This window comes from Pinus tabuliformis, chromosome 9 (genome assembly GCF_031772625.1).
Source record: "Pinus tabuliformis cultivar Carrire ecotype Pingquan chromosome 9, CPIR1, whole genome shotgun sequence".
Lineage (NCBI taxonomy): Eukaryota > Viridiplantae > Streptophyta > Pinopsida > Pinales > Pinaceae > Pinus > Pinus tabuliformis.
The window spans coordinates 1,710,540,711-1,710,563,086 of NC_142307.1; the positions used below are offsets into that span (position 1 = coordinate 1,710,540,711).

The 22,376-nt window shown below is 39.6% G+C and overlaps 2 pseudogenes; both read right to left on the minus strand.

The window, feature by feature from the left end:
* Window positions 1-5,173: 5,173 nt before the first annotated feature.
* On the minus strand, window positions 5,174-6,762 carry LOC149155536 (fatty acid elongase 3-like pseudogene; annotated as a pseudogene).
* Window positions 6,763-19,442: 12,680 nt separating this feature from the next.
* LOC149155537 (fatty acid elongase 3-like pseudogene) lies at window positions 19,443-20,333 on the minus strand (annotated as a pseudogene).
* Window positions 20,334-22,376: the final 2,043 nt, after the last annotated feature.

Below are 22,376 nucleotides of genomic sequence, written 5' to 3' on the forward strand. Positions count from 1 at the left end.
TTCTTGGAGCTCGGTCCAACAAAAATTGATAACAAGCACAGAAGTATCATTTGGAAAGACATATGGCATAAATTTCTCGTGGGTTTCTTCGATGGAGTGAGCTGTAGGAGGAAATGTGGATGCGGGGCATTCATTGTCATTGAGTCGGGTAACTGCTATCACTTTTGGTGGGAAGGGGGCCAGGGCACGAACAACAAGGCAGAGATAGTTGCACTATGGGGAGTGTTGATCGCAATGAAATGGTTGGGAATGGAGAGCTTATAGGTCTTTGGGGATGCAAAAAGAATTATCGACTAGACTAAAGGCCAGAATAAATTCAATCCTCCAATTTTAAATAACTGGATGAAGCGCATCAAGACGATGGTATGTACGTTCCAACACATCAATATTGATCACATTTACAGGGAACAAAACTGGACAGCTGATATACTATCCAAAAGAGGCATTGGCAAGGCACCAGGTAAGTTTTATTTCTCAGTATTCGAACAAGGGGTCAAGACAAATGTGGGAAGCATTAACTTTTCGAAGAGATAGGAGACAGTGTTGGGTAATACTGAAATGCATGGGGCATATTATTTTGTAAGAAGATGTATGCATTTCGTGCATTTTTTATATTTTTGTGTGGTTTATGGTCTAAGGAGGACTGAGATTGGCCTACAGAACTCTAGTATCTAGAACTAGAAGATATGGTTATTGGAAAATGTGACAAGTAACTCTTTTTGATGTGTTTTATGCTGACAGAAAATCAAACTCCATCATAAATGTACTATCTATTTTTATATTAATACGGAAATGTTTTTCTTTTTGTTAAAAAACTAGAAATAGCAATATATATATCTATATATATATATATATATAAATTTAAAACATATATTATTAAATTTTTTTGGAATTGAAATTTTTTTGGTTTAAAATTTTACTCATTGAAATTTAAATTCAAATTTAGTAACTATAAAATCTTACTAATTCAAATTTGAATTCAAATTTAGTAACTACATAAATATGGCCAATTTTTATTGATAAAAATTTGAATTCGAACTCAACTATGAATATGAACATGGAGCTCCGGAGATGCACCTTTATTTTTCGTGTGTTGCACTATTTTCACTCAAATTTCAGTTAAAATTAAGGGAGTTGTGTTTAGTGGGACTTTTTGGAAGCTTTTCGGGTGGATTTTTACGCTCTAATTTCTCTAAAATCACACATGAATTCATTGAAATCACAAGTTTGATGGGCAAACCCTGCACAATAGAAGTGCCCTAAGGGTTTTTCATGGTGCTGAATCTATATATAGAGTCAAAAAACTAGTTTAAATAAGAAAATAGTCTTCCGATTAATCACATCATAAAGATTGGGTCGATGTTTCGAACCAACTAATGTGGTTCATCCCTAACATAGTTTAAATAACACAAACCATGATTTCCCCACAAATTTTAAATAACACAAATCATAATTTCACCACAATTTTTTATGCCGGATTCCAAAACAAAAAACTCTAAAAAATCACACTAAAAACGACTCCAAAACTAAAAATCAAACCATACAAATTCCCGACCGTAGATGCACAAAATTAATTATAAAAATAGAAGAATAATTTTTTTAATCCCACAAAATTGATTACAAAAGTGGAGGAATAATTTTTTTTCCGAGAAAACCAAAATACAACATCGAAATTGACCGAACTCCTTTTTTTATTATTAAATATGAGATGGTTGGGTTAAACTAAAGGAGTTGTCTATAATGCGACTTTTTGAGATTCCGGTGACGGAATCCGGCGGAAGAAATTGAGATGAAATCATGATTTGTTGCAGTTAAAATGGTTTTTTAACTGCATATTCGGATTCAGCACCCTGGAAAACCCCTGGGACGCTTTCATTGTGCAGAAACTAGTTATCAAACTTGGATTTCAATAAATTACTGCCGGATTTTCACCGGAAAAAATTGCCGGAAAAGCTTTCAAAAAGTCGCGTTAAAGACTACGGCTAAACGGAATACCCTGCAAATAGAAAATCGGATGATTATGGACATAGTTGTTGCACTCTGAAATTCTCTTGACAATGGCGAAACAATACCTCGATAGGCGAGCAACCGACTTGGAGATTGGCCATGGATAAGGCTCTTCTCACTGCTGAATCATGAGAAAAGAATTGATGTACGTCATTTTCTTTTACGCAGTAGTTAATAAAACGCCAAAACAGATGGACAGCAATAATATTATAAAAAAATCTAGAGGATTGATGCTCCACTACTGGAATAACGACGGCTCTGCGAGGAAAAGTTCAATTAAGATGAACACGGAAATATCAAAAAGTACTTTGGAATCCAATGTCTCGTAACTCTCACCCACCACATAAGGTGAAACTGGGGACAATCCAGAGAATCTAAACGTAAAGTGTCATGTCTCACATTCAGTATACGTATCCCGGTGTCCTGCCTGCAGTGAAAGAGAGAAACTCGAGTTTCTTCAATGTGAGTCATCAATATTCCGAAGCAGTCGACGGAAATAGTAGCATCGATTAAAAAAAAGTTGGTTCAAGTAATATTGAGTGACCGTTACATAGCATCGATAATATGTTATAATATGTTTTGTTTTTGGTTCAAGGATATGGAGGGAACTTTATATTTATAGGAAAATTTAGGTAGATCAATTTGAAGAGAATATTTTTTTGGTTCAACGATATTGAGTGACCCTTACATCTATGAGAAATGAAATAGATCAATTTGAAGGGATAACATAGACAACATCAACTCTCCGTCAAATTAGCAAGGCCTAACCTCAAGGGCATCGAGGAGATTCCCCGAACTAGCAAGGCCTAACCCCAAGGGCATCGAGGAGATTCCCCGAACTAGCAAGGCCTAACCCCAAGGGCATAGAGTAAATTCCCCGAACTAGCAAGGCTAGCAAGGCCTAACCCCAAGGGCATCGAGGAAATTCCCTGAACTAGCAAGGCCTAAACCCAAGGGCATCGAGGAGATTCTCCGAACTAGCAAGGCCTAACCCCAAGGGCATAGAGTAAATTCCCCAAACTAGCAAGGCCTAACCCCAAGGGCATCGAGGAGATTCCCCGAACTAGCGAGCCTAACCCCAAGGGCGTCGAGGAGATTCCCCGAACTAGCAAGCCTAACCCCAAGGGCATAGAGTAAATTCCATGAACTAGCAAGGTCTAACCGCCTAACCCTAAGGGCATCGAGGAAATTCCCCAAACTAGCAAGGCCTAACCCCAAGGGCATCGCGGAGATTCCCCGAACTAGCAAGGCCTAACCCCAAGGGCATCAAGTAAATTCCCCGAACTAGCAAGGCCTAACCGCAAGGGCATCGAGGAGATTCCCCCAACTAGCAACGCCTAACCCCAAGAGCATCCTGAGGTAAGTCAGCCAAATTAGCAAGGCCTAACCCCAAGGTCATCTAAGAGATTTGACCGGGTGACCTCCTGATAAGGAATATGAAATTGACCAACTAAGCTTTCCCTTGGGGTTTTTTAAAAAATTATTCTATTTGTTATTTGTTTTGAATTTTTTGAGCATTTTTTTTAGTTGAAGTTGCTTGATTTTTTTTTGAAATTGGTTGAATTCATAAGTTAAGTTTAAGTTGTGAAATCTCCACGATTTAAAAAATCAGATTTTTTTGAGAGTGTTGAATCGATACATGTAGTCAAAAATCTGTTTTAAATAACAAAAGATGCCAAAAATTGTTTTGCCAAATTCAAACAAAAAATTCCATAATATATTCAAATTTTCTTAGAGATTTGTTGGAATTATAAGTTTGAGTGGTGAACTCTCCAAAATTCAAGTGACGAAAAGTTTTTCAAGAAGCTGAATCCATATATACAATCAAAAATTCATTTTATACAATTTCACCAAAAATATTTTTAACCAAATTCCTAAAAATTATAAAATATATAAACACCATTTCGTAATCAAATTCCTAAAATTTCTAAAACATATAAACACCATTTGGTGCATTCAAAAACTACATCAACAAAAAATTGTCTAGCAGCATTCCAACCGGAAAAACTCCAAAACTTATTTCGTGCATTCAAAAACTAAATTAACCAAAACTTGAAAAAACCTAGAAAAGTTGGAATAACTAGACAACGCAGATTTATTTAATTTATTCCTAAATTTACAATAAAGTTGGAATAACTAAGCAACGCAGATTTATTTAATTTATTCCTAAATTTAGAATAGTTAGACAACACATGTTTGTCTGGAAAAACTCCAAAACTTATTTCGTGCATTCAAAAACTAAGTTTTTCCAAAACTTATTTCGTGCATTCAAAAACTAAATTAACCAAAACTTGAAAAAACCTACCAAAGTTGGAATAATTAGACAATGCAGATTTATTTAGTTTATTCCTAAATTTAGAATAGTTAGATCACACGTGTTTGTTTCATTTGTTGCTACATGTTTGTTTCCTACTACTTCAGTGTGCATTATAAGGAAAAATATAACAGCTCAAATTTCTTATAGATCATAACATTTTATTACCATATGCATCTAAATTTTCCGAAGCCATGAAATGTTTTTACCATATACATATAAATTTTGAGCAGACATACTAAATTTTACACCACTATAGATTGATTACCTTTTACCTATGTGTACTGAGCACAGATTCATTTCAAGATTGAAACTTTTATACACCCAGAATTTAATGCCCTCAACATATAACATACTCAAATTTAATGCTCTCAAAATATAGCAGACTCTAGACATTTAATTTTTTCAGATGATAACAAATGTAGAAAGTGGAGAGATTCATTTCAATCTTGAAACTTTTATACACCCAAAATTTAATGCTCTCAACATATAGCAGACTCAGACACCCAAAATTTAATGCCCTCACCATATAACAGACTCAAATTTAATACTCTCAACATATAGCAGACTACACTTAATTTTTTCACATGATAACAAATGTAGAATGGTGGAGAAGTTGCAGACATCACACAAATAGTACAATGAAACATCAAACCAATTAAGTTTAATTTCCACAAAATTACAGAAATATGAAAAAAAATGTATTGGTTAACTATTAACCATTCACCCTTGTGTTAAGTGATTGTGTTTTTACTGTGAATAGGGTGTAATTATCTTGAAACTTACAAGAGCTCCTTCAAATACAATATTCTTATAGGCCCAATACAAACAAATCGATGATCTCAAAAAGTCTAATACACAGATACTTGGTTGATGGTATATTATAAAAATACATCTATACATTTATGCAGATATTTGGTTGATGGTATGCAGATATTATGCTTTCTCAAATTCCCCTCCCCTCCGTTATGTGGTATGCAGATATTATACTTTCTCTAAATGCCCCCGTTATGTGACAGTACGCAGACACTATACATTCTCAAAATGCCCCCGTTATGTGACAGTACGCAGACACTATACATTCTCAAAATGACCCCGTTATGGGACAGTACGCAGACACTATACATTCTCAAAATGCCCTCTGAAAATCTGAGAGAGAGAGCCCGGTTTTGCAAGCTACTGCAAATAATTCTACCCACATTAATCCTGCAGCTTTTGTCGCAGAAGAGATCATCAGTTGAATGCATTTTCTATCAGAGATGCTTGGTGTTCTTCTGTTGGCTATCCAGCGATTTCATGATGTTGGAGCGCCCTTGATTTCTCTTGAGATAGAAGTTGAGGAAGAGCAAGAGGAGCGTGGCGTTGGACAGGGCATCAAAGAGCCACGCGCCCATTCCGTTGCAGCCTTCCCTGGTGGTGAAGTGTAGCGCAAGAAGAGCAACGTAGGCGAGCAACGTGAATGCCAAGTGCACCATCTGGCAGCTGGCGGGGAGAGGAGAGGACCAGCAACCCCAACCGAGGCTGCAGCAAAGGAAATACGAATAGACGACGACATAGAGGACCGTGGTGGCGAGGATGGCCACGATCTGCAGCGACTGCGAGAACTCCAGCCAGCCGTAGCACACGCAGACGACGGCGATGCGATGGAATACGTGAAGGAAAGTGAGGGGCTTCTTGCGGAGGATCCATATGACCGTATCGAAGAGCTGGTGGTACTTTGTGAGGTAGAAAATATATGACCAAAAGAAGACTCTGCCGGAAGGGCGCGTGCCCAGTGGGAAACACATCACCCACTCTGCGGCGCTCTTAAAACGCCTACTCCAAATCCATCTCGTCTCCCTGATCTCCACTACAGTGGCTTCCCAGCAGCCCACGAAAATGGCCGCCGAAACCAGGACCACGCAGAGATTATGAATGGCGGGGATCGGGCCCAGAGGCAACGGCCTCTTCCTGGGTATGAGCAGAACCTTCAGAAACAGAATGAGTAGCAGATAGGAGGCAATGGCAAGAAGGGGGAAAGGCCATGTGGAGCCCCAGGCGTTATGGTCCCATCTGAAGTGAGCCACCATGGGCTGCTCTGCTAACAAGTATCTCACTCTGCCCCTTATATCCCCACTCCATCTCCATGTGGGATCACTCATTTGTTCACAGAATTGCAATCCAAAACCAAAATTACCTGAGATCGATCCCGACAAACTACAATGCCTACAGAATGGAAATGGATAATACGAAGGCAGTCCACAAAAATCAATTTTTCCCGAGCCCGGGGAGTATCCCAAGATATGTCAGAGCGTTAAAAGGCTTAGAGTTGGAAGGACAGGAGGGAGTATCCCAAGATATGTCAAAGCGTTAAAAGGCTTAGAGTTGGAAGGACAGGAGGCATCTCTGCCTCGGTAAAATCTAATTTACTCTGATCTATGCTATGCTATTGCAGTGCGAGTAAAGAGAACAAAAATTGTGACACCAAATTAAAGCTAAACCATGCTGGTGGGTTCAGCGAATTGACGACTGGCCTGAGTCCAGATATTTCAGTGGGAGTGGGACAGTGTTGAAACTTTATGCTGATTGTCATGTGGGGACGGAGGAGTATGTCTGTGTCGAACTATTCAATGAAAGCGCCTGCTTTTTAAGTGAGGATTCGACTATCAATGCCGTGTCTTCCACTTAATCTTGTTTTTTGTTTGTTTGTGTGATTATTAAGTGTTGGTCAAATAATTTTGGAGAGTTTCCGTACGTGTCTGATTATTGAGGGTGTGGGTCAAAGAATTTCGGATATAATGCCCATAGGGCAACAACGACGTTTTCGTTAGTGACGATGAGCAAAGCTTCACGTAATGCATAATGGATTAGTGTAATATGATGAAGTCGCTTTTGTCACCCTATAGAGAAATGCGTTTTTCTAAATATGTTGATTAGGATGTTTTGAATTACATCACAAAATCAAAGATTCTGGTCATTTGTTCATTGTTGGCATATTTGATGTTAAATAGTTTCAATTTTCCAAATGGGAAATTATATAATTTTGACCATTCATGGATAGAATAATTAGCCAAATTGTAAGTTTTAATAATTGTAGCATTGCTAAAGAGTCTACTGCATAATCACTATACAAAAAACTATCTCCAGTCATTAGATAATTACAACTCTGAAGAGGTGACACGAGCAAGATCTTTGGCACTAGGGCTTAGAGGAGTTGACATAATTGTAATGCATGGTATTTTGTCGTTCAATTTGAGCTAGACGAGCATCCATTCTCTCCATATATAATCGTTGGTTTCTTTGTTTATGTTTCACATCCTCAAACCTAACAAAGACAATAAACCTTTCTCCCTGCCTCCCATTAAGGACCCTACCCAACAAGGTATTCATTTTCTAGTAGAGAGATAAAGCTTGAAAGTATTGTTTTTTCCTTCTCCTCGTATGGCCAGTGGTAGGACTCCATTGTCCAACATCCTCCATGAGCTCTAAATCAAAAAAATCTCACCTATCTCTGGTTGTCATAGTCTCTAGTTACTGAATTTCACTGCATGATCCTAGGGGGACGGTCGAATGGAAGGTCTCAGCAGCCTCTTGGGCTTGCTATTGGCCTCAGTTACAACCCTGAGCGCTTCGACATGCCCCCCTCCCTACTTCTCATAAGTTTTCATCGCATTTGAACAAATACGAAGTGCATTCTAGGGATACCACAAAATTGGCCAAGAAAAGAGAATTGGGGGCAAGAGAAAACCAGGCAAATAAACCATAACTAGACCAAAGGAATAATACTCAATAGCAGCTTGACGCTACTCAAAGAAGGAAGAAGCCAACCGGCCAAGGAGGAAATACAATGAAATGGGTGAGGGTTGATAAAAGAAAACAAAGCCCACAACCAACACAAATTAAAGGACCCAACAATACAACAAACCAGATTGGACAACGACTGCACCCATATAGAAATTCATCTTGCCCTGATGACGAACCACACTTGATGGTTCGAAAATCGTTGAAAAATGAATTTTGACGTGATTATCGCCGAAAACCTGTCTCAAAAACTTGAAGTGGATCACATAAGCCTTAATTCAATAATACCCCACATTGTCAATACCATAAACTTAAGGCCAAAACTATATCTTGTATCTAATCAAACGGTTGGAATTACAATAGTAAATATTAAAGGTTTCCAAAGTTACCCGAAAATGAGAGACCATCGAGCGTCGTAAACAGGTGGTCAATACATATCTTTGCACACCATAACTTTTGTAAGAAATGGAGCCTCAAAATTCTCCTAACTGCAACCACCTTAAGCTCCCACCACTCCCTCTTTGCCCAAAGCCTTGTAGAACCTGAACACTTACTTCCTCGACACGGCTTACCAAGAACTTCACTCTAGTTTTTTGATCTGCTAGAAACGTTCTCTTAACTACCAAGCTATTAGACATCCAAATTAATATTAGGTCATCACTACATGTTGTACCCTCTTTCGCCTACAGATTGTGTGTATCATTGGTAATGGGGGGAATTTATATTGCGTGCCCTTGCATACACGAGGGTGGCCACACCATCCCCTCCAATTAATGCTCTTGAAACCATAGGGTGGCGAGCACTCTATCCCAAATCTCCATTCTCCTCGGTTTGCAACCCCATCGGGGGAAAATAAAATTTGCATTGTTAAAAAGCAATGAGATGTTATTATTTCACAATATTAAGATTTTTAATAATATATTTACGTTGTAAAGTGTTTTCTTCCTATGAAGTATATGTGCTTTTAGAACCTTTAGATTCCTTAGTACCATTTAGATCCATTTAAGACTTATGAAATGCTATACGGAACATCCATATTTTTCATATGTACTTAGCTCATTTTCTCTCCTTCATTATAAATTTTGGAGTTCGCCTTTGATTAACTATGAAACGCTATATGGATTGTCCATATTTTTCATAAGTGGTTAGCTCATTTTCTCTCCTTCATTACAATTTTTGGGGTTTTCCTTTGATTTATGAAGTCTTTTGATGCCTTATGCATATCTTTACATACCTTATCAATTCCATGTTTAATTTTCAATTTTTTTTTTAGTTAGCTTATTTTGTTAATTTCATGTTCAATTGTTTGTTAATAAGAGTGAGGTAGTTCTTTGCTTTCTTTTCACAATACATTTTTTAGATTAGTTATTTGTATTTCTTTTCTCATCCAAGGTTAACCCATTTGAGTTCTTAGGGATGAGTATCATTGCTAGTGATGTCTAGGTGGACCCTTTCATTTAATTTCTTCTCAAGTGGTAGTGCAAGGAAAGAGAACAACAAGGTTCGAGGTGGCATAAAAGAAAGTAAGGGTTTCACTCAATCCTTTACTTCAGAGGAGTTGCAACTAATCCCACTTATCCTTCGCCTTCAAATATTGAATGATTTAGTAGTAGCCTGTTTAATTTTAGTCATTGAATAACACACTGCCATAGAATGTAGCATCCTAGAGCATGAGCATTTCTTAGAGAAATGGAGTGAGTTAGAGCATCTCTTACTCTTAGTTTCTAGCTCATTATTACTCCTATGAGTGGATCTATAGAAACTATATGCGTGTCGAGAACTTTAGAGATCAATGAAAGAATCTTAGCAGGTAATGAAGTAAATAGTTTATCATTATCCCTTGGGGGCATCCCAGCACAAGAAAACTCACCCCCAAATAGGGATATTTTCTTTAAGGACTAAAGAGGTGTCCTCTAGAGGTTCTTGGCTCTCTCTCCCATCATGAGAACACACTCTATGCCATAAACACAACATTCTAACCTCGTGGAATGATGGTCCTACCTTAGATAAAAAGGACGTTACACAAAATGTTCAGATATGGGGGTGTTCTCTTTCAATGTGAGGTGCTGTAAATGGGACCAATAAATGGCTAAATTGGATCATTTTTTTTCATTTTACAAAAAAAAAATAAAAAAATATTTGGAATCAACATGAAATTATAACTAACAATTAAATTTTTATTGACGTTAAACCATGATTATCCCCATAAGCAGGTAGGCTTTTAGGGCCTTTTTATCTTATTCTATAGAGTTTTCTCTATTCTTCATACAACTTTGATGTTTTATCTAAAATGATTAATCAATTTAACTTTGAAGATTTCCTTATATGATTCAAAAACTTTGAAAAAATAATTAATGGATTTAAAGAGAAAGTTGCTAGAAGATGAATGAAAAGCATAATTATTGTGAGAGACTAGGTAGATGATGTAAAGGTAAGGTTCTAATTGTATATTTGTTGGTTGTAGTTAACCATGAGTTTTTAATCATAATACAACAAAGAAGATTAGGAATTTTTATTGTTAATCACTATGGAATAAATCTCTAATGCATCTAGATAGATTGTTTGTAATTGTGGATTATTAATGTCTTTCTTTTAAGGTAATGTGAGTGTGTTCTAGGATCAAAGGATATTAGCTCGAGTAGTTTGGTGAATAATTTGTTTCCCCATCTATGTGGGTTAAAATCTTCAAAGACATGTTGTAAATAACACGTTTGTGGCATTTATGAAATAGTTGTATATAGTGTAATAGTGGAAGCTGAGATTTTGAAGTTATCGATTTTCTAGAAATTACCGTTCCAATTTGTTGTAGCGGCTACAACCACCCTCCAAATTTTTTCCTTAGATTCGTTTTGGAGCCTCCCTGCCAACCATAATTAGCAGCATGTCTTGCATTGTCCAAGTACAGAGGCTTCAGCTGAGTTTTAGTGGCTTACCCACCTGTGTTGGTCAACTTGTTTGCCTCCCATGCATTGACTATCATTTCGGACTTAGTTAATTTTCTCGCTAAGGTACTCACCTAGAAAATTGCGTAATTTTGGAGGGGAACCAGCCTTCCCTCTAGAAATTGCGCAATCCAGTTGGGCTGCCAGTTGGGCTCCAGAAATGCGTAATCCAGCCAGGTAGGCTTCCCTCTAAAAACTGTGCAATCCATTCGAGCACTAGGCTTCAGCTCAGAAATTGCACAATTCTGACTGACAACCAGGGCTTTAGTCCATAAATTGTGAAATGCATGAGGGACAGCAAGTCTTGCTCAGCCCACAAACTACACAAATTTCATCACTAGGCTCGCAGAATGTTACATGTACTTTCAGGTTGATTAGTTCTCCCAGCACTGACCAATCTTGATTTGCATGCACGGGCTGCTTTTCCCGAAAAAGAAAAAAAAGCATCCCTAGATTTTAGGGACCTATTTTTAGCAGCTAGAGGTTACATGCAAATATCGTTTTAGAAACTTCCCTCTAAGTGTCACTTTTTCCTAAATTTGTGGCATGCGCGTCATAAGCCTCATTCTTATCAAACTTATTTATTCGACGTTGTAGAGCTCATTCCTCACATCGATCTTGGAGCTCTGACATCCCACATTGCATCTAGGAGTCTTCGGCACACTCAGCTCAGCTTTTTCCAGGTAAGTATGATTTTCATGTCTTTTGTTGCTTTTTTGTCACTTTTTGTATTTTGCTTTGTATGAATGTTTTTTGTTTGGTTTTGTTGAATGCTTGTTTTCGTTTTAATGCATATTAGCTTGTAGAAGTGTTGTTTCAAGTTTTCATTGCATCTCACTGTTGTCGCATGCATGACACTATTTCTGCATTGACGATCGTCATTGCAGCGACTCACTTCACACACATGCTTGTTTTCCAGTTTTCTGAATCCTGCACTCATTGTTTGCATGCATGATCATTCACTCTTGTTTACACTTAGCTTCGCCATGCATTCAGAACTTTTCATGTTTCAATCACCCATCGGTGGGTCTGGGTCGCCTTGGCCCGAACCTTGCCTTGCCCGGCTAACAATGCACATTTCTGAGAGTGAAGGCTCTACCTTCCCTCCAAAAAATGTGCAAATCTATCCTAGCACTAGCCTCCAGGCTTGCTTTGGGAAATTTTGGGAGGGAGTGCCTTGCTAGCCCCAGAAATTGCACAATGCAGTTTGTCGGTATGCATGTCATTGCCGCATGAAACTGCACATTGCGCAGTTTCAATCCTCAGCAGGCTAGGATGGAATGTGAAATGTGTAGTTCCAGCAGTCAGTCAGCCTCCTAACAACATGGATTGTGCCTTGCGCAGTTTTAGTAGTCAGGCTCCCAGTGAAAATTGTGCAATCTTCCCAGTCAGTTACCTAGGTATGTTTCATGTTAGTCCTCAAAGTTGTTTTGGTTTTCAACTGACAAATTTCTTGCCATGAGTGTTGCTATGTCTCCAGGTATTGCAGGTGTTCGTCTGTATATCAGTAGTATAGGTTCAATGGCCTCCAAGAGAGCAGGGTCAAAGGACACCATCGAAAGCACAACTGGAGATGCAGCTGAACAAGTGTCTATGAGCTTGCCTATCTACGAAGACACCAAGTTGTTCATAAACAAGGATATCAAGATGAAATGGCAGGACATCAATGATATATTCTCAGGCAAATTTGAGGAAAATTTGGAAGACCGTAGCGTCTATGTCAACATTCACAAGTCTGGATTGTATCAAATTACATGCAGGTATCTCGTGTTTCCATGCGCGAACATGATCCACTGAATTGTCTCGCATAATGATCCCAAGACAATGATGTTGAGCAGTGCCAGTGGAACACAACTTGCTACATTTAGGGTGAAGGAATTTCAAGAGATGTATCACTTGCCACAGCCAGTGATCATAAAGGAGAAACCCTTTAGAAAACCCAGCAATAGTGAAAACTCAAGAGATATCTTGAAAAGCTGGGGGAAAGATCCAGCCAAGTTCAGGACAACACCTAGCCAGGTTTACAAGATGAAGATATTGCGGAAGGCATATCCGTACTTGGTCATCTTTGCATGCCACTTAGATGGCCAAGAGAGCACAAAGACCTTCTCGCAGAGTTGGGTGACCACGTTGGACCAACTGGCCAGCAAAGGAAGACCTTGCAATTGGTCTAACATGTTGGCTCTCAGGTTGAAGGAACAGGTGAAAAAACCTCGACATCAGCCCAAGGGTCAGCAAGCAGAGATATACATGTCCGCTTACATTCGAGATGTAATCTGTGCTAGTCAGCAGTTCTTAGGCTTAGTTTGGGCATGGACACCTTCAAAAACCTTTGTACACACTTATTGCAGATTATTCTCCAAGCGCAGCTTCCGAGGAGTTATCATACAGTTGTCAGACCACTTTGTCACCCAGTGTACAAAATGATATTTGAGCAAGATCCACCTTGCATGTCGCAGGAAGCGATGGAGGTAATGATCGACATAGCAGATTGGTATGCCTCACCCCTTGGCACCTTCATACAAATGTACAACACGGATAAAGCTCCGCATGCTTTACCAAATTTTGCCATGGATAAGCTCGTCATGCAAGAGGTGTCAATCATATCTCAACAGGGTTGTCAGTGAGACTACATAGGAAGAAGAAGGCACCTTGGCTCGCTCTTCCTTTGCGGATTGGGTTGTATGAGATACAGAATCTCAAGCATTCTGAGGCCGAGACAGAGGAGTTCAAAAGATTCACCTTTGGTAGCCGAAGTTTCAATTTGTATGACCCACATTGCTTGGTGAAGGACCACTGTGCGAGAGTGAAATTTCCTTGGATCCACGGGGCTTGTCACTTCCCTGAGGAAGACCCATGGAGATACTGTTATCACTCCTCTTGGCTCAATGAACTGGTTGGCATAGTTGTAGAGTGGTTAGCAAAGCATAGGGAAGCGACATCTGAAAGCGCAACATCATTAGTAGCAATAGAGGCTAGCAAACCTATGCATGACAAAGGCAAGAGAAAGGTTGTTGACAACACAGAGGCAGAACAAAGCCACAAGTTCAAATAAGATCCACTTGTGATGAAGGAATCTTTGGATATTGAGGCTAAGAGGTGACAACGTGACAATAGGATTGCATAAAGGCTAAGAGAGAAACATAGGATGGATGAAATAGAAAAGGAGTTGCAGGAGTTGAAGCAGCAACTCTGGGAAGAACAGGAGTTGTGTAGAAGAGAAAAGGAAGCGCAACAGAAACAGGTACACCAGGAGGCACAACATACATAGATTGATGAAATTGTGCCCATACAGGTTATAGATTCATCCGAGAAGCTGGCACAAAGTAGACATGGTGAGTAGTCGCAGGAGCAGGACTTAGCTCAAGAGATTGAATAGATGCTAGAGGAGATGGATATAGATATGGTTCAGTTGGAGTTAGATCAGGATGATGACCTCATGCCTCGGAACCAAGAGGTCACCCCACCAGCTTCACCAAATCCGGAAGCAAAGCAAGTCCCGAGCAATCAAGGAGACACAGAGATCCTTGAAGACAATCCATAGGTGGAGATGCACAACATATCTTTCGATGAGTCACACCACAGAGTTGTGAAGTCACGCAGAGTGCCCACTCCGGATGTTCACATATCTCCCACGTAGTTTAAAGAATGAGTGATCGTATCCAATGTGTACAAGCATCTGACAACATTGGCCGATGCTACCAGAGCATATGACGAAGCCACCAACTTGAGTCTTCGCTTCTTGATACCAGAGAATGAGCGCATGGCTAAGGAGTTACAAGAGGCCAAGTAGGGAGGAGAACAGGTTACATCATCCGCCAGAGCAGAGTTGAAGAGAGTGATACTGGATGAAGTATTTTCCCTCGAGACAGTCATGTGGACATTGTATTCAATAATTTGTCACCATGCACAAGTTAGTTGTCCACCTCAACGGTTGGCATCAACGTTATGTTAGGAGAGCACGCATCTTGTCAAATCTTCACACTGTTGTTGATCGCATGAAAACATGGACAATGAGGTACAAGGGAGCCCCATTGCACTTGCCAAAGATGATGAATCCAAAGGTGATAGAGTTGAAGGCACACATTCAAAGACAAATCCAGAACTATGAGGAACTCTCACAACTCATCACCAGTTTGCAGGCTTTACATGCATGGTGTTCAGAAGCATGGATGTCATTGTGCACACGCACGCGATCCCATCTATTGGCATGCTCACTGAGGTGAAGTCAAAGAACCAAGTCAGAATGGAGCTGGACATGTACTTTGATGAGTTGATGCGCGTAGCCACCAACGCAGACTTGGAGATCAGCCCAGACACTATGCGTCAGTATGTTACTGGTCTAGCTGCACTCAAGACTATGATGTGCATATTATCAGACAAGTTGGACAGAGGTGCCAAATTAGTGTACGCAGATGCAACAGAGGTAAGAGTTCTCTTTCAACAAGATGTCACCATATAGCACGCGGACACCATAACGAGCTACCAAGGTTGGCATCAGTTCACCACTGTTGTTCATCAAGAGGATGTCGAAGAGTTGGTCTTCCCACAACTGTCCGAGTTTTAGTGATATCTTGCATGGCTTACTCAAGCCTATTTTGTCTCACATGGGTACATGTGAAGATTGTAATGTAACATCTTATAAAAGTGAAAGACCAAGTGTCGATAGTAGAGTGTAACAATCATGTAGTAGTTGAAGAGTCATGAGGGTAGATGAAGAGTCACAAAGGGGAATGTCAAGGGTCACCCCACCCTTTTCTATTTATAGAACCTCATAACTCATTGTACAATATTTTGGGAGCCAAGCTTCCTATATGTGTATCTTAGAGAAAGCTTGGAGTGTATTGTAACAAGCCTTGGCTTCTCCACAGTGCAAAGCTAGTATATCTCTTTGGAGGAGCAAGCGGAAGTGACTGTAACGTTCCATTATCGGGACTAGTGGTTGGTCATAGTTGTATGTATGATTGGATATTTCACTTTCTTAATATAATAGAGCCAACACATTTCATGCATATGTTTTTATTGTATTTCAGCTAGCTTGGTTACTCTAATGATATATGTAGTTGTTGTTTATGCATGTATGTATGGACTTTTCTATATATGTTTGTATGAATCTTATCGAGATGTGTTGTTGGTTTAACCATCACTTTGGATCATTGGCTAACCTTCTTTCCATCTTGTGATGTATCTCTCTCATGTGTTCCCTTTCAAACTGCGTGATGTCACAGGTTTCTAAGGGGCGCACTCATACCCCCCATTATGTGTGTTAGAGCCTCTCATGCACCTTCCTTGACTTGTTGCATACGTCACACCCTTGCTACCAACAAGGACATCTTACTCACCTATGCGTGCAACTGCATTCAAGGCAACACCGTACTACCCATTGCTGGGACTCCTACACGAAACAGTCTGAGGTCTAGTTGGGACTTCTTACTAGGGAGATCCCCTGACATGTTGGTAGGTCCAGCATCGTCAACATTTATGGCGCTAGAAGGAGGGCCAAATGACAAGTTGAGTCCTCACATCCTGTTTTGAATCTTTGCATATCTTTCATGGATATAATTAGACTCCTCCCTCCATGATGTCTGTCCAATGCTGAACCTATCGACATCACGTGGGATTTTTATGATCTCTTATTGGAATTCACATACAATGGTGAAGGCGAAGTGGCCTAGCCTGAGTACTTACACGACTTCCTTGCATTCCTTGAGGATGAAGATGAGTTCAATGAAGTTGAGGTCAGCTTGTTGCTTTCACACACACTTCGCGAATCCCCACAATGATGGTGCCACAACCTGCCTCACGGTTGCATGTACTCACTTAAGCAGTTCTGTGATCTAATTGAATATACTTTCCATCATTTTGATCCTGAACCTCTTGACCAAAAATTGTTGAAACAACGGAAGACTCTACATGAATCGCCTATGGATTTTTGGCAGCAATTCCGTGTACTTTAGTTTGAAACTTCAAAAAACCAGATGAAATTCCAATATCTTTAGGATGATTCGAATATTGAATTCACAAATCATTCTATCCCGAGATGAAGTTGAAGTTCAAACCCCGGTCAACATACTTTGATGATGTAGCTACACAATCACAAGCATACACAGTTGTTGTCACAAGTGATTGTCCGCCTTCCCCTCATCAAATAGCTCCACGACCACAGAGTGATGTGGGAGAACATGCACACACTTCTGTTAAACTGTCATATCCTCCCAGCATCACTTCTCTCAATTTTCGTGCAAATTTGGTTGTGAAGCGCATTGGTTGTCACATGCATTTGTTACCTCAGCCTCTGTCTTCTCGTTTTGTTGATCCTCTGGATTGCATTGTCTTGTGTTCTTCCATTCTGGACTCTACACCTGTTCTGAATGAGGATCAAACCATCGACAGAGTTGGTGTTGCACAACCAACCTACACTGTCACTTATGATGAGTATGACTGGGAAATTGAACATCAACCCGTGGCGAAGGATGATCTCCTTTTGTTTGCGCCTCCTCCACTTTTTCTTGACATATTTGGTGATTCTATTGTCTTTGATTTTCCTTGTGTAAATCCAGCTACGGATGCATCCATTGCTGATCATTTGCAGAACACACTCGATGTCAGTGCATCATTTGACAGCGAGAGGACAAATTATTCATTGAAAATCCACTTGATTTTTCATCTTCTTTTTCCAGAAATGCAAAGGGTGAACATTCTTGCTTCTCATCTACCCCTCTGTTTGATTTATCTGATCATGAGGATGCCGATGAAATCATTGATTTTTCTAATCATAGTTGTCGTGATCCATTTACTCCCATATTCGATCATGATGATGATTCTATCATTGTTGATATTTCTAATCCACCTATTTATGATGATCTATTTGTCGATGAAGTCGAAACCCCGCAGATTGTTGAGGCAATTTAGCCTAAGATGATGGTTATGTCAATCCCTCGTTTTCCTGAGGTTGGTTTCACTTTCGATTAGGAAATTGTTGAAACACCCAAGGCTCCTCATCACTTATCTGTATGCATTAAAGATCAATCCCACACACATATTTATTTTCCTCCACTTGAACTACATGATCCCATCACTCATGCATTGGAGGAATCTTTCATAGCAAGCTCATTTGCGTGACATAATTTGTCTATGTTTCTCGTGTTTTCTTCCATGTCACAATCAAGATAATGCATATGCTTAACATCTTCATGCAGTGTAGCACAACACCATGGTAAGTACACAGAGTACATGTCATGCACTTTCACTTTCTTCTTTTATGTGGACGCATTTAAACTCGGAGTGTGTTTGTCTTCATTGTTATATCTTTCATATTTTCTGGTTCACCGGACTATGTTGTTCGTGAACCATGCCTTCACCAACATGGGTCGACCAATGTGTCGGTGGCTACATTGGATGTATCACTTTACGTGAGCAAGCCCATGCACCGTTAGCTTAGGAGTAGGAGTAGTGTTTGCTTAGGCCATGAAATGTTTTTACCATGTACATCTAAATTTTGAGCAGAAATAACTAAATTTTACACCACCATAGATAGATTACTTTTTACCTATGTGTACTGAACACAAATTCATTTCAATCTTGAAACTTTTATACACCCAAAATTTAATGCCCTCAACATATAACAAACTCAAATTTAATGCTCTCAAAATATAACAGACTCAGACATTTAATTTTTTCACATGATAACAAATGTAGAAAGGTGGAGAGATTCATTTCAATCTTCAAACTTTTATACACCCAAAATTTAATGCCCTTAACATATAACAGACTCAAATTTAATGCTCTCAACATATAGCAGACTCAGACACTTAATTTTTTCACACGATAACAAATGTAGAATGGTGGAAAAGTTGGAGACAACACACAAATATTACAATGAAACATCAAACCAATTAAGTTTAATTTCCACAAAATTACAGAAATATAAAAAAATGAATTGGTTAACTATTAACTATTCACCCTTGTGTTAAGTGATTGTGTTTTTACTAATAGGGTGTAATTATGTTGAAACTTATAAGAGCTCCTCCAGATACAATATTCTTATTGGCCCAATACAAACAAATTGATGATCTCAAAAGTCTAATACAGAGATACTTGGTTGATGGTATATTATAAAAAGACATTTATACATTTATGCAGATATTTGGTTGATGGTATGCAGATATTATATTTTACCAAATTTCCTTCCCCTTCGTCATGTGGTATGTAGTATGCAAATATTATACTTTCTCAAAATGCCCCCCGTTATGTGACAGTACGCAGACATTGTACATTCTCAAAATTCCCTCTGAAAATATGAGACAGAGAGCCCGATTTTGCAGTCTACTAGAAATAATTCTACCCACATTAATCCTCCAGCTTTTGTCACAAAAGAGATCATCAATTGAATGCATTTTCTACGAGAGGTGCTTGGTGTTCTTCTATTGGCTATCCAATGATTTCATGATGTTGGAGCGCCCTTGATTTGTCTTGAGATAGAAATTGAGGAAGAGCAAGAGGAGTGTGGCATTGGACAGGGCATCAAAGAGCCATGCACCCATTCCATTGCAGCCTTCCCTGGTGGTGAAGTGTAGCGCAAGAAGAGAAACGTAGGCGAACAACGTGAATTCCAAGTGCACCATCCGACAACTAGCGGGGAGAGGAGAGGACCAACAACTCCAACCGATGCTGCAGCAGATGAAATACGAATAGACCACGACATAGAGACCCATGGTGGTGAGGATGGCCATGATCTACAGCAACTGCGAGAACTCCAGCCACGCGTAACACATGCAGACGATGATGATGCGGTGGAATACGTGAAGGAAAGTGAGGGGCTTCTTGCGGAGGATCCATATGACTGTATCAAAGAGTTGGTGGTACTTTGTGAGGTAGAAAATATATTACCAAAAGAAGACCCTGCCAAAAGGGCGTGTGCCCAGTGGGAAACACATAAGCCACTTTCTGATGCTCTTAAAACGCATACTCCAAATCCATCTCATCTCCCTAATCTCCACTGTCGTAGCTTCCCAGTAGCCCACGAAAATGGCCGCCGAAACCACGACCACACAGAGATTATGAATGGTGGGGATCAGACCTAGAGGCAACGACCTCTTCCTAGATATGAGCAGAACCTTCAGAAACATAATGAGTAGCAGATAAGAGGCAATGGCCAGAAGGGGGAAAACCCATGTGGAACCTCAGGCATTATGGTCCCATCTAAAGTTAGCCACCATGGGTTGCTCTGCTAACAAGTATCTCACTCTGCCCCTTACATCCCCACTCCATCTGCATGTGGGATCACTCATTTGTTCACAAAAGTGCAATACAAAACCAGAATTACCTGAGATCGATCTCGACAAACTACAATGCCGATAGAATGGAAATGGATAAATACGAAGGCAGTCCAGAAAAATCAATTTTTCCTTGGCCCGGGGAGTATCCCAAGATATGTCAAAGCGTTAAAAGACTTAGATTTGGAACTTGGAAGGACAGGAGGCATCCTTGCCTTGGTAAAATCTAATTTACTCTGATTTATGCTATGCTATTGTAGTGCGAGTAAAGAGAACAAAAATTGTGACACCAAATTAAAGATAAACCATGCTGATGGGTTCAGTGAATTTACAACTGGCCTGAGTCCAGATATTTCAGTTTTCTGCGAGTCGATAGTCCAGATATTTTAAGTGGGAGTGGGACAATGTTGAAACTATATGTTGATTGTCATGTCGGGACTGAGGAGTATGTCTGTGTCAAACTATTCAATGAAATCGCCTGCTTTTTAAGTGAGGGTTTGACGATTAATGCCGTGTCTTCCACTTAATCTTGTTTTTTGTGTGTGTGTGATTATTAAGTGTTGGTCAAATAAATTTTGAGAGTTTCCATAGGTGTCTAATTATTGAGGGTGTGGGTCAAAGAATTTAAGATAGAATGCCCATAGGGAAACAACGGCGTTTTCGTTAGTGACGATGAGCAAAGCTTCACGTAATGCATAATGGAGTAGTGTAATAGGATGAAATTTCTTTTTTCACCATATAGAAAAATGTGTTTTTCACATATTTGGATGTTTTGAATTACATCACAAAATCAAGGATTCTAGTCATTTATTCATTGTTAGCATACTTCATGTCAAATAGTTTCAATTGGCCCAATGAGAAACCATATAATTTTGACCATTCACTGATAGAATAACTAGCCAAATTGTACGTCTTAATAATTGTAACATTGTTAAAGAGTCTACTGCATAATCAGTATACAAGAAATTATCTACAATCATTAGATAACTACAAATATGAAGAGGTGACACGAGCAAGATCTTTCACACTAGAGTCTATAGGTGTTGACATAATTGGAATGCATGGTATTTTGTCATTCAATTTGAGCTACACGAGTGTCCATTCTCTCCATATATAATCGTTGGTTTCTTTGTTCATGTTTCACATCCTCAAGCCTAACAAAGACAATAAACCTTTCTCCTTGCCTCCCATTAAGGACCCTACCAAACAAGGTTTTCATTTTCCAGTAGAGAGATAAAGCTTGAAAGTATTGTTTTTTCCTTCTCCTGGTATGGCCAGTGTCAGGAATCCACTATCCAACATCCTCCATGAGCTCTGAATAAGAAAAATCTCACCTATCTATGGTTGTCATAGTCTTTAGTTATTGAATTTCCCTGCATGATCCTAGGGGCACGACCAAATGGAAGGTCTCAGCAGCCTCCTGTGCTTTCTATTGGCCTCGCTTACGACCTTGGGTGCTTCGACATCCCCCCCTCCTCCTACTTCTCATAAGTTGTCGTTGCATTTGAACAGACACGAAGTGCCTTCTAGGGATACCACAAAACTGGCCAAGAAAAGAGAATTGGAGGCGAGAGAAAATCGGGCGGATAAACCATAGCTACCACCAAAGGAATAATACTCGATAGCAGCTCAACACTACTCAAAGAAAGAAGAAGCCAACCACCCAAGGATGAAATACAGTGAAATGGGCGAGGGTTGATTGATCAGGTGCCCAGTATTTAGCTCAAAAATCAAAGTTCTTAGAATCACTCGAAACCTAAACGACCGCGTCTGTCTCGGCGAAACGATCCCAGCGCAACTCATTTCACTCAAAACCGAGTTCGTATGAGGAAGATAATGAGTTTTGTCCGCTTTGCCAAACAGAAGAAATTTTGCAAAAAAAATGTACAGTCGCTACACAGTCAGTAGTCCGTACTGCTGATGTGGCAGGTGAATGGGCAATGTCAAATTTTGGTCAACTGCCTATCAGGTTTTGCCAAGTGTCAGATTGTGGTTGGTTTTTGGATGGTGATGTGGCATGTTTTGATTTGTTGGAGGTGGACCAATGAGGAGGGGACA